Source organism: Delphinus delphis, chromosome 2, assembly GCF_949987515.2.
Source record: "Delphinus delphis chromosome 2, mDelDel1.2, whole genome shotgun sequence".
NCBI lineage: Eukaryota > Metazoa > Chordata > Mammalia > Artiodactyla > Delphinidae > Delphinus > Delphinus delphis.
This window is the reverse complement of record NC_082684.1, coordinates 75,788,258-75,801,088: the sequence shown is the minus strand read 5'-3', so window position 1 is coordinate 75,801,088 and position 12,831 is coordinate 75,788,258.

Sequence of the window (12,831 nt, the reverse complement as noted above, 5' to 3'; positions counted from 1 at the left end):
ACTAATGATGAAAAATCTGAAAGTGAAATCAAGAAAACACTCCCATTTACCACTGCAACAAAAAGAGTAAAATATCTAGGAATAAACCTACCTAAGAAGACAAAAGACCTGTGTGCAGAAAATTATAAGACACTGATGGAAGAAATTAAAGATGATACAAATAGATGGAGAGATATACCATGTTCTTGGATTGGAAGAATCAACATCATGAAAATGACTCTACTACCCAAAGCAATCTACAGATTCAATGCAATCCCTATCAAACTACCACTGGCATTTTTCACAGAACTAGAACAAAAAATTTCACAATTTGTATGGAAACACAAAAGACCCCGAATAGCCAAAGCAATTTTGAGAACGAAAAACGGAGCTGGAGGAATCAGGCTCCCTGACTTCAGACTATACTACAAAGCTACAGTAATCAGGACAGTATGGTACTGGCACAAAAACAGAAAGATAGATCAATGGAACAGGATAGAAAACCCAGAGATAAACCCACGCACATATGGTCACCTTATCTTTGATAAAGGAGGCAGGAATGTACAGTGGAGAAAGGACAGCCTCTTCAATAAGTGGTGCTGGGAAAACTGGACAGCTACATGTAAAAGTTTGAGATTAGATCACTCCCTAACAGCATACACAAAAATAACCTCAAAATGGATTAAAGACCTAACTGTAAGGCCAGAAACTATCAAACTCTTAAAGGAAAACATAGGCAGAATACTCTATGACATAAATCACAGCAAGTTCCTTTTTGACCCACCTCCTACAGAAGTGGAAATAAAAACAAAAATAAACAAATGGGACCTAATAAAACTTCAAAGCTTTTGTACAGCAAAGGAAACCATAAACAAGACCAAAAGACAACCCTCAGAATGGGAAAATATATTTGCAAATGAAGCAACTGACAAAGGATTAATCTCCAAAATTTATAAGCAGCTCATGCAACTCAATAACAAAAAGACAAACAACCCAATCCAAAAATGGGCAGAAGACCTAAATAGACATTTCTCTAAAGAAGATATACAGACTTCCAACAAACACATGAAAGAATGCTCAACATCAATAATCATTAGAGAAATGCAAATCAAAACTACAATGAGATATCATCTCACACCGGTCAGAATGGCCATCATCAAAAAATCTAGAAACAATAAATGCTGGAGAGGGTGTGGAGAAAAGGGAACCCTCTTGCACTGCTGGTGGGAATATAAATTGATACAGGCACTGTGGAGAACAGTATGGACGTTCCTTAAAAAACTACAAATACAACTACCATGTAACCGAGCAATCCCAATACTGAGCATATACCCTGAGAAATCCATAATTCAAAAAGAGTCAAGTACCAAAATGTTCATTGCAGCTCTATTTACAATAGCCCGGAGATGGAAACAACCTAAGTGTCCATCATCAGATGAATGGATAAAGAAGGTGTGGCACATATATACAATGGAATATTACTCAGCCATAAAAAGAAACGAAATTGAGCTGTTTGTAATGAGGTGGATAGACCTAGAGTCTGTCATACAGAGTGAAATAAGTCAGAAAGAGAAAGACAAGTACGGTATGCTAACACATATATATGGAATTTAAGAAAAAATATGTCATGAAGAAGCGAGGAATAAAGACACAGACCTACTAGAGAATGGACTTGAGGATATGGGGAGGGGGAAGGGTGAGCTGTGACAAAGCAAGAGAGAGGCATGGACATATATACACTAACAAATATAAGGTAGATAGCTAGTGGGAAGCAGCGGCATAGCACAGGGATATCAGCTAGGTGTTTTGTGAACGCCTGGAGGGGTGGGATAGGGAGGGTGGGAGGGAGGGAGACGCAAGAGGGAAGAGATATGGGAACATAGGTATATGTATAACTGATTCACTTTGTTATAAAGCAGAAAGTAACACAGCATTGTAAAGCAATTATATTCCAATAAAGATGTAAAAACAAAAACAAAACAAAACAAAAAACCCAGCGGAGTGTCATAGAACCAAACAAATTAAACAATACTAGTTTTGCTATACGTATCTTCCTGTTCCCCACTCTGCCCTGTGGTGTTCTGATCTCTCCAGGGTCTAGAATGGAGAGCTCTGCTTTCCCTCTGCCATGCTCTTCCCTCCTGTTCTCCTAAGATCTATCAAGTTCGTGACCCTGAGTTGTAGTTGCACTTGGTCCCTGTAGCCAGGCATAAAATTATTTGAAGCAATGGTTTCTTAACTTATGTTCCCAATTCTCTGTCAAAGAGGTCTCCAGACATATCCACAGCTATTCTATCCCCCCGCTTTTTTCAGCACTCTAGTCCTTTTAAGGTCTCATCTGCTGAGATTCTTGTGTACTATAAAGAGAAACACAATCCATTACACCTATGCTTGGGTTCAACTTTTATAACCTCTGGTAGCAGTTTAGCTTTAAAGGCCAAACAAGGAAAAATGAAACGATTCAAATTGCAGGCAGAGGCGGCTTTTCTGATTACTGCTTTAAACCTCATATGCACTATGCCCACCAATATAAAAAATGTCCTCCCATCAATTTTTGTCTTTGTAGGGGGCATGGAGTGGGTCCTGTGAGATGTTTATGTTTGTGACCACCAGGTGGCAGTGGTTCCATTCCTCTCATTCCTCCAGTGCCTTAAGGGTCAAAAGCATGACAGCTACTAGAGGATTTGCTCTTGATTGGCTGAGCCACCAACAGAAAGGCTATCTCGTGCATTAGAGAAGGAGAACTAAGACACAGGAGCAGCTCCTCAGGGGAGAAGATTTGGAATCATTAAAATTGTATCAAGAGTGTGATATCAGGATGGAGAACATGCTGGAATGTGCATTCATAGTCTTGTGGCTTCAGCTTGGCTGTAAGTTGGAGGTTAAGAGATGAGAACCATAAGGGCACATTTATCCAAAGCTGGAGAGAAGAGAGAGAGGGGTTTAGTCTCAGCTCATCCCAGGCTTTTTGTTGGAATTTTTCAAAACTGCTGAACTGAAAGCTTTGTTTCATTTCTGATTTTGTTTTCCTGAACAGGGTTGAGGGGAGAAGACAAGGTGGAGCAGAGTCCTCAGACCCTGAAAATCCAGGAGGGAGACAGTCTCATCCTCAACTGCAGCTACACGGTCAGCAATTTTTACGCGCTACTGTGGTATAGACAGGATCCTGGGAAGGGACCCGAACTTCTCTTCCGTCTTTACTCAGTTGGGGAGGAAAAGCAGAACGAAAGACTAAAAGCCACCTTGTTAAAGAAGGGAAGCTCTCTGCACATCGCAGCCCCTAAACCTGAAGATTCAGCCACTTACCTCTGTGCTGTGGAGACACAGTGCTCCCCAGGCACCTGCAGCCTGTACACAAACCCTGCAGCTGGGGTTCTGGAATCAGGGCATCTTTGGTGTTTTCCCCTCCTCGAAGAAGTAGTTACTTAGCACCCAGAACCTCTTTCCAAGTACTGCTATGGAGAATGAAATCTTGTGACACAGCCAGACAGCAGAGATTACTGTTCATTCTGTCCAGGATCCTGAGTGATACTGGTATTCAACTTTTTCTTTCATTAAAATGTTTAGGTCAGATTTTGGTATCAAGATGATAATAGTTCATTAGATAGGTTGCAATTTATGGCTCCTTTTCTATCTATAGAAGAATTTGTGCAAGGTTTTTAATAATTTTTTTTTAATTTTCAGAAAGTTCACTAGTGAGCCATCTAAGCATAGTTTCACTTATGGGAGAAACTTAATAATCCTTCAATTATGGATTCAGTTACTTTAACGGGTAAGGGGTTCTTTATATATTTGTTTTTTTTTTCTTGTGAAAGTTGGTCAATTTAGTTATTTCCGCACATAGTTTATTATTTGCTACCTTTACTTTCTTTTATTTATCTTGCTACTTTTTCTAGTTCTTTGAGTTGCAAGTTTGACTATTGATTCTCAACATTTCTTCTTTCCTAACAAATATAATTTAAATCCATAAATTTACCTCTAATTACAAATATTCCTTGACTTCCAGTGGGGTTACGTTCCAATAAACCCATCATAAGTTGAAAATATCTTAAGTCAAAAGTGCATTTAATACACCTAAACTCCGGACATCATAGCTTAGCCTAGCTTACCTTGAACGTGCTCAGAACACTTATATTAGCCTACAGTTGGGCAAGATTATCTAACACAAAGCCTATTTTATAATATGGTGCTGACTCTCTCATGTAATTTATTGAATACTGTACTGAAAACAAAAAGCAGAGTGGTTGTCTGGGTTCAGACCGGTTTTGTTTTGTTTTTGTTAACATCTTTATTGGAGTATAATTGCTTTACAATGGCGTGTTAGGTTCTGCTTTATAACAAAGTGAATCAGCTATACATATACATATATCCCCATATCTCCTACCTCTTGTGTCTCCCTCCCACTCTCCCTATCCCATCCCTCTAGGTGGTCACAAACCACCAAGGTGATCTCCCTGTGCTATGCAGCTGCTTCCCACTAGCTATCTATTTTACGTTTGGTACTAGTGTGATGGTGGTTTACCCTTGTGATCCAGTGACTGGCTGGGAGCTGTCCAGCATCAAAAGAGAGCATCATACTAGCCCAGGAAAAGATCAAAATTCAAAATTTGAAGTGTGGTTTCTACTTAATGCATATCACTTTCATACCATCATAAGTCAGAAAACCGTAAGTCAGGGACCTTCTGTACTGCTTTTGCTGTATCCCACATGTTTGGATATGTCATATATTCATTATTATTCAACTAAAATGTTTGGTAATTTCCATTTGAAGTGGGGATTTTATGTGCCATGATGATATTTCCAGGGACGTAAGATTGGCCAAATCCTGCCCTGCTCACCACTGGGAAGATTCCTGAGGATGCTTATATGTATTAGCTTAATACAAATGGAAAGTGAAGAAGGACTTTCAGCCGAACCAGGACCTGATTACTTCTAAAGCAGGAAAGGTGGGTTGAGGTTCAGGCCTAAGTGGAGTTTCCTACTTCCTTCTGAATCCAGAAAGGCAAGCTCAGAATTCCTATAAGGATGAGTAGGAGAGATAGGCCACGCCTCAAACTAGCCAAGAGTTGACTTGATTTTCAAGTATGTGAGCTGAAATAGAAAGAGAAAGAGCGTACTAAATCACAGCGTACTAAATTAGCTCTCCTTAGATTTGCTTATTATCACAGGTAGGCAAAGACTTAAAATGCAAGTGATATAAGCAGAGTGAGTGGAGTCTTGAGTCCTACATTTTAAGTTAGACTGAGGACTAATTTCCTACTCATAAATGGACTGCGAACAGAATCAGCCCTCCTCACCCCTCCCGTGTGGGGAGGGGAAGAGGCAAGGTCTACAAAGAAGGAAAGCAGAAGTGGAAATTTCCTGATTTAGGGAAAGAGAGGTATTCTTTTATCCACACCATCTTGTTTTGTTTATTTTTAATCTTTTGGGTTTACAGCTTTAAAGTCTGCCCAGTGTGTTCAGGGAAAGAGATCAGAGAATTATCATGGGATCCTTGTTTCCACCTGCCCTTATTTTGTCATTCGCATCATTACCACAATCATCTTTATTATCATTTATGGAACACTTACCATATGCCAAGTCCATTGCTAAGCACTTTACAACTCATTTTATAATCTAAAAACCGCAAAGTAATATTAACCCATCCTCAGTTGAGGTAAACTAAGGCTTAAGAATGTTTAAAGATGAAGGGATTTCTCAGATAAACTAAATGCTTCAGGCAATATAAGATGAGATTAAAAAATAAAAACTCCAGAGTTAACCAATTGGACAGTATTTGTCAAAGTTTACTGTACATTTAAGAATCACATTTAGAAAAAATATGTCTTATTCTGATCAACAGATTCTGATTCAGTAGGTCTGGCATGAGGTTGGGGGTTTACTTTTTTAGTGAGTTACTTGATGATTTTGGTTCAAGTGACTGGGAGATTTTACTCTGAAAAACTCTGAAAAATATGGAAGACTGCTGAATTTCAGGAGGATGGATGATATGAAAATGTATGTGTTGTGTATTCACTTAGATGTTAAGTGGTTAGAGAACCTCAGAACCCACCTGGGGACACCTAATGCACGTAACACCTTATTCTGATTAAACCATATCCTATTTTGATTAGTAAAAAAAAAACTCTCTTTTTTAATGATAAACAAGGTAATGACTTTTGTTTTCATAAACAGCACAAAGAAATTTATCCATGGTTTAATGAATGGTGAGATTTGGTATAAAAATGATGTAACTGCAAGTTTTTGTCACGTTAATGAGCTAGGCCAGCTGTTAGTGGAATGCCTTTTGTAACTGCAGGTACTCAAACGTGAAATGGAGAAAGTCTTAATTCTATGCCAAGGGCTATTGTTATGATGATGGACGCTGTTGGATCAAAGATTTTTGTAAGTGTTCGTTGTTTATTTGTTTTCATTCTTTATTTTTAATTAAAAAACAAAACCTCTCTATATGTTAAAGGCCATGAGTCAGTCATTTCTTAATATTTCCTCCTCTGTTCTAAAGGTTAAATATATTATACTTCATAATTTTAATTAATCTTTTCACTCTTTCTGGATTCTTTACAATATTTAAAATTCATATTGAAGAAAGCAATTTACAACACTGATAAAATTTTGTTTATTGCAAAATATAGCACAGTAATTATCTAACCTCTGCCTTCATAGTTCTCCTAATAATTTCCAGGAGAGACCACACTGATGACTTATAATTGTTTTATGACCATGTTTAATCTTCGGCCATATCCTCACAGCCAGGCTTTGCTTTTCCTGTATCTGTGGTGATTTGGTTGGTGCAGGGCTTATTATTGAATTTTGTTCCTCAAGCTCATCTAATTGGTAAATATTAATTGATATTACTAATATTATTGGAATATATTTTATTATAATATATATAAATTACACAATATAAAATATTGGACTATATATGTATATTTTTTTATTTTGTCTTAAGAATTAGAAACCTTTATTTAGAATCACTTATAGAATCAAAGAGATTTTTTTTCCATTTAGATGAATAAGATGTACTCTGGAGCATTTTTCATTGTCACAAATTTGGCAGCTGGGACCCAGAACTAGGGACCAAGAGGCATTAAGCGTTCACCATTTTCCATTAAGAACAACTCACAGCCAGGCACTCTAGGATTTATGAAGAAGCAACTGTACAGACCCTGCAACTCCTGATCTTCACTTCTTTAGCTGATGTGAGGGATGCAGCAGTCAGGAGAAGAGTATCATCAGAGTGTTCCACTTTCCCCATGAGCCACTTCAGACATCGCTATCCTAAAATACTTGCTTTTAAAGACAGAGATCATCGGAGTAAAAAGGAAAACTGCATGGCATTCTGTCTTTGGATATCTGTTTCTGGAGCAGATTTTGATCTATTTTTGCATCTACTTAAGCAGAAGATGAGGAAATCAGAGAAGGATGGTACAGTGAAGGGGGGCAGCATTGGGGCTGCCTGGGTGTCTCCATGAGGCACGGTGAGGAGGAGTGAGTGCTGTGTCCCACAGGTGCCACCTCTGAAGGCAGCAGGCCTGAGTCATCAGCCAGTTCTCCACCAGGAAAAGGGGAGACAAGAGGCCATGGGGAGTGCTTCCTGAATGGGATCTGACAGGGAGGGGGAGATCCTGCCTTGCGGAGGCTCCTGAGGGTCCCCGGCTGCTCTCTCACAGGGATGCTCGCACATCGAGGCCATCAGTGGTTGGGCAGGAAAGCAGTGACACCCAAAGGTGCACACCAGTTAAATGAGAAAGTGTCTGCCATTTTAAAAAAATTCTTCTTAACTTTTGTTTCTTCCCTAACCTCAAGGGAATTAGAACCAAAGAAAAAAGGCAGAGGAAGAGAACAGAGCAAGCCATGCTGACCTTACTGCAGCCAGGAGTCAAGCCTCAGGTTCAAAGAGCAGAAGAGAGAAATGAAGATGGAAGTTTTAACCAGGGCTGCACTGAGATTTATTTAATACATGAAAGTGGCCCAGAGGTCTTGTGGTTTTCTTTCCAAGATGTCTCTAGGGGACAAGGTTCAATGTTCCTCCAAGGACCCATCGATACTTATGCCTCCTTGCTTTACTCGGATACTCTCTCCTCTCCCCCTTGCTCCACTTAGAAAATGCTTATTTTGCCTCAGGTAGGCTAACTTGTATTATTTCAGTGTATCATCTCCTCAATCTGTAACTGATGCTTGTCCTTTGATTTGCCTATAGGACTAAAACTTTTGAAATAAAATGGTAAGCAAGGCAGCTTTATTTTTTTCCCAGCAGTACGTCCTTTCCTTGAAGTGATGAGCTGAGAATCACCCATCTGCCTGAATGAAGGAAACATCATGTGGTTTGAAAAATGAAAAAAAGCAAAAAGTCTGTAAATACTGCAACAATTGTCTTGTTACACACAGTGATCATTCTAAAAACTTAAATGACCAAAACTGTCCAATCTGTAACATGAGACGCACATCTAAGCTGTTCTCTTCCATTATCCGTACAGTAACTTTACAAAAGCTGGTAGGTGGACTTGCCTGGGATCTGGTGACGGCATTCATGTGTTTAGTCGCAAGAGGGGCCTGCTGTATCTCTGTCAGTAACGTCCCTGATCAGATGGGGAAAGAGTAGTTAGCTCACATGCAATATTGAAGTCATGTGGAAACTATGACAAATGATATATTTTATTCTGTTTGTTATAAGCAGAATAGTCTGGGCATAGCTTCCAAACATTCAATGATTCCTGGCCTTGTCCCAATCCATTATGAAAGGTTTTCTTGCTACTTACAATGGGATGACACACAAAGAGGAAGACAGGAAGTGGCTATGCAGCTTTCCAGCTTAATTGATCCATTTTTGTCAATTTTTTGTAGGAACAAAGAAAAGTGTAATTTTTTTTCCAATGGGAAGAGAATTATTTTTCCTCAATCTCTTTTAGTTCTCTTAAACTTGAGAAGGTAACAAGAAAACGTTTTCAAGTCTACTCCCTCTTCTTTCTTACAGTGTCTTTCCTTTTTTCCCTCCTTTCTCTCCTCCTGGCCAGTCCACTCTGTGTTGGGGCCGCTAGGCACACGCAGAGAATGGGGAAAGACCAGTTATGAACAGGGTTTGTGGAGCGTAAGGATGAGTGCCAGGTCTATTGTTTCCTTTATACCAAGACATGCCGTCTATAAATGCCCTCCTAGTAACACATGATCCCTAGAAACATTTTAGGAGACCAGAGAATCGGGCAACTTGACTTCTAGGTTAGGATCTGACCTTAACCTTCTCAGTCACTTTGAGCACATCACCCTCTGTATCTGAGTCTCATTTACTCTTTCTTGTCATTTTTTTAAAAGTATTTCTTTTCTTTAAAACTTTTATGAATTTATTTATTTTATTTTTGGCTGTGTTGGGTGTTCGTTGCAGCGCACGGGCTTTCTCTACTTGCGGAGAGCGGGAGCTACTCTTCGTTGCAGTGCGCGGGCTTCTCATTGCGGTGGCTTCTCTTGAGGAGCATGGGCTGTAGGCGCCTGGGCTTCCGTAGTTGCGGCACATGGGCTCAGTAGTTGTGGCTCACGGGCTCTAGAGCGCAGGCTCAGTAGTTGTGGTGCACGGGCTTAGTTGCTCTGTGGCATGTGGGATCTTCCCAGACCAGGGCTCGAACCCATGTCCCCTGCATTGGCAGGCAGATTCTTAACCACTGCACCACCAGGGAAGCCCCATCTTTCTTGTCATTTAGAGAGACTTTCCCCCTCCTCTCAAGGCTGTATAAGACTTGGTGTTCTTCCTCAATAGGCCACAGAAATGCCAATAAAAATTCCATTAGAAAAATCTTTTAACTTGCTTATGAACTAAACGTTGTTCAACCGAAAATAAACAGCATAGAGACTTCCTACTCCAGTTCTTAATGTGCACTTTTTCATACACAAAAAGAGAAAGTGAAAAGAAAATCACATCATTTGGCTTAGCAGTGGGAGACGTGCCCACAAGATGTCAGTATATGTTAGAACGAATACACAAATTCAGTAAAGTTGCAGGATACAAAACCAATACACAAAAATCAGTTGTGTTTCCACATACTACTAACAAACTATCAGAAGGTGATGTTAAGAAAACAATTCCATTTACAATTGCATCGAACAGAAAATATTTAGGAATAAATTTAAACAAGGAAGTGAAAGACCTGTACATTGAAATCTATAAGACATTGATTAAGGAAATTGAGAAGACAAAAATAAATGGGAAGATACTTTGTTCTCATGGACATAAAAAATTCAATTGTTGAAATATCCATAGTACCAAAAGCAATCTACAGATTGAATGAAATCCTTGTCAAAATTCTATGGCACTTTTCCCAGAAATAGAACAAAAAAATCCTGACGTTTGTAAGGTACCAAAATAGATCACCAATAGCCAAAGCAATCTAGAGAAAGAGGAACAAAACTGAGGGCATCACATTTGCTTATTTCAAACTATATTACAAAGCTATAGTAGTCAAAACACTGGTACTGGCATAAAAACAGACACATTGATCAATGGAGCAGAATGGAGAGTCCAAATATAAGCCCATGTTGTCTAGGTGCTCCGGCCTGGTGTCAGGCCTGAGCCTCTTAGGTGGGAGAGCTGAGTTCAGGACATTGGACCACTAGAAACCTCCCGGCCACATGTAATATCAATCAGTGAGAGCGCTCCAGGAGATCTCCACCTCAATGTTAAGACCCTGCTCCACCCAATGGCCAGCAAGCTCCAGTGCTGGACACCCTATGCCAAACAACTTGTAAGACAGGAACACAGCCTTACCCATCAGCAGAGAGGCTGCCTAAAATAATATTAAGCTCCCAGACACCACAAAACACACCACTGGACACAACCCTGACCACCAGAAAGACAAGATCCAACCCCACCCACCAGAACAAAGACACCAATCCCCTCCACGAGGAAGCCTACACAAGACACTGAACTAACCTTATCCAATGGGGGCAGACACCAAAAGCAAGGAGAATTATGAACCTGCAGCCTGCAAAAAGGAAACCCCAAACACAGTAAGTTAAACAAAATTAGAAGACAGAGAAATATGCAGCAGAGGAAAGAGTAAGGGAAAAACCCACCAGAGTAAAAAATATGAAGTGGAAATAGGCAGTCTACCTGAAAAAAGGATTCAGAGTAATGATAGGAAGGATGATCCAAAATCTTGGAAATAGAATGGAGAAAATACAAGAAACGTTTAACAAGGACCTAGAAGAACTAAAGAGCAAACAAACAATGATGAACAACAAAATAAATGAAAGTAAAAATTCTCTAGAAGGAATCAATAGAGAATAACTGAGACAGAAGAACGGGTAAGTGACCTGAAAGAGAGAATAGTGGAAATAACTACCACAGAGCGGAATAAAGAAAAAAGAATGAAAAGAATCAACGACAGTCTCAGAGACCTCTGGCACAAAATTAAATGCACCAACATTCGAATTATAGGGGTCCCAGAAGAAGAAGAGAAAAGGAAAGGGACTGAGAAAATACTGGAAGAGATTATAGTTGAAAACTTCCCTAATATGGGAAAGGAAATTGTCAGTCAAGTCCAGGAAGTGCAGAGAGTCCCATACAGGATAAATCCAAGGAGAAACACGCCAATTCACATATTAATCAAACTATCAAAAGTTGAATACAAAGAAAAAATATTAAAGGTAGCAAGGGAAAAACAACAAATAATATACAAGGGAATGCCCATAAGGTTAACAGCTGATCTTTCAGCAGAAAGTCTGCACGCCAGAAGGGAGTGCCAGGACATATTTTAAGTGATGAAAGGGAAAAACCTACAACCAAGATTACTCTACCCAGCAAGGATCTCATTCAGATCTGACGGACAAATTAAAACCTTTAAGACAAGCAAAAGCTAAGAGGATTCAGCATCACCAAACCAACTTTACAACAAATGCTAAAAGAACTTCTCTAGGCAGGAAACACAAGAGAAGGAAAAGACCTACAATAACAAACCCAAAACAATTAAGAAAATGGGAATAGGAACTACATATTGATAATTACCTTAAATGTAAATGGATTAAATGCTCCAACCAAAAGACATAGACTGGCTGAATGGATACAAAAGCAAGACCTGTATATATGCTGTCTACAAGAGACCCACTTCAGACCTAGGGACACATACACACTGAAAGTGAGGGGATGGAAAAAGATATTCCATGCAAATGGAAATCAAAAGAAAGCTGGAGTAGCAATTCTCATATCAGACAAAATAGAGTTTAAAATAAAGACGACTACAAGAGACAAAGAGCGACACTACATAATGATCAAGGGATCAATCCAAGAAGATATAACAATTAAATATTTATACACCCAACATAGGAGCACCTCAATACATAAGGCAAATGCTAATAGCCATAAAAGGGGACATTGACAGTAACACAATCATAGTAGTGGACTTTAACACCTCACTTTCAGCAGTGGACAGATCATCCAAAATGGAAATAAATAAGGAAACACAAGCTTTAAATGACACATTAAACAACATGGATTTAACTGACATTTATAGGACATTCCATCCAAAACAACAGAATACTTTCTTCTCAAGTGCTCATGGAATATTCTCCAGGAGAGATCACATCTTGGGTCACAAATCCACCCTTCGTAAATTTAAGAAAATTTAAATTATATCAAGTATCTTTTCTGACCACAACACTATGAAACTAGATATCAATTACAGGAAAAAAACTGTAAAAAATGCAAACACATGGAGGCTAAACAGTACACTAGTAAATAACCAGGAGATCACTGAGAAATCAAAGAGGAAACCAGAAAGTACCTGGAAACAAATGACAATGAAAACACGATGACCCCAAACCTATGGGATGCCCCAAAAGCAGTTCTAAGAGGGAAGTTTATAGCAA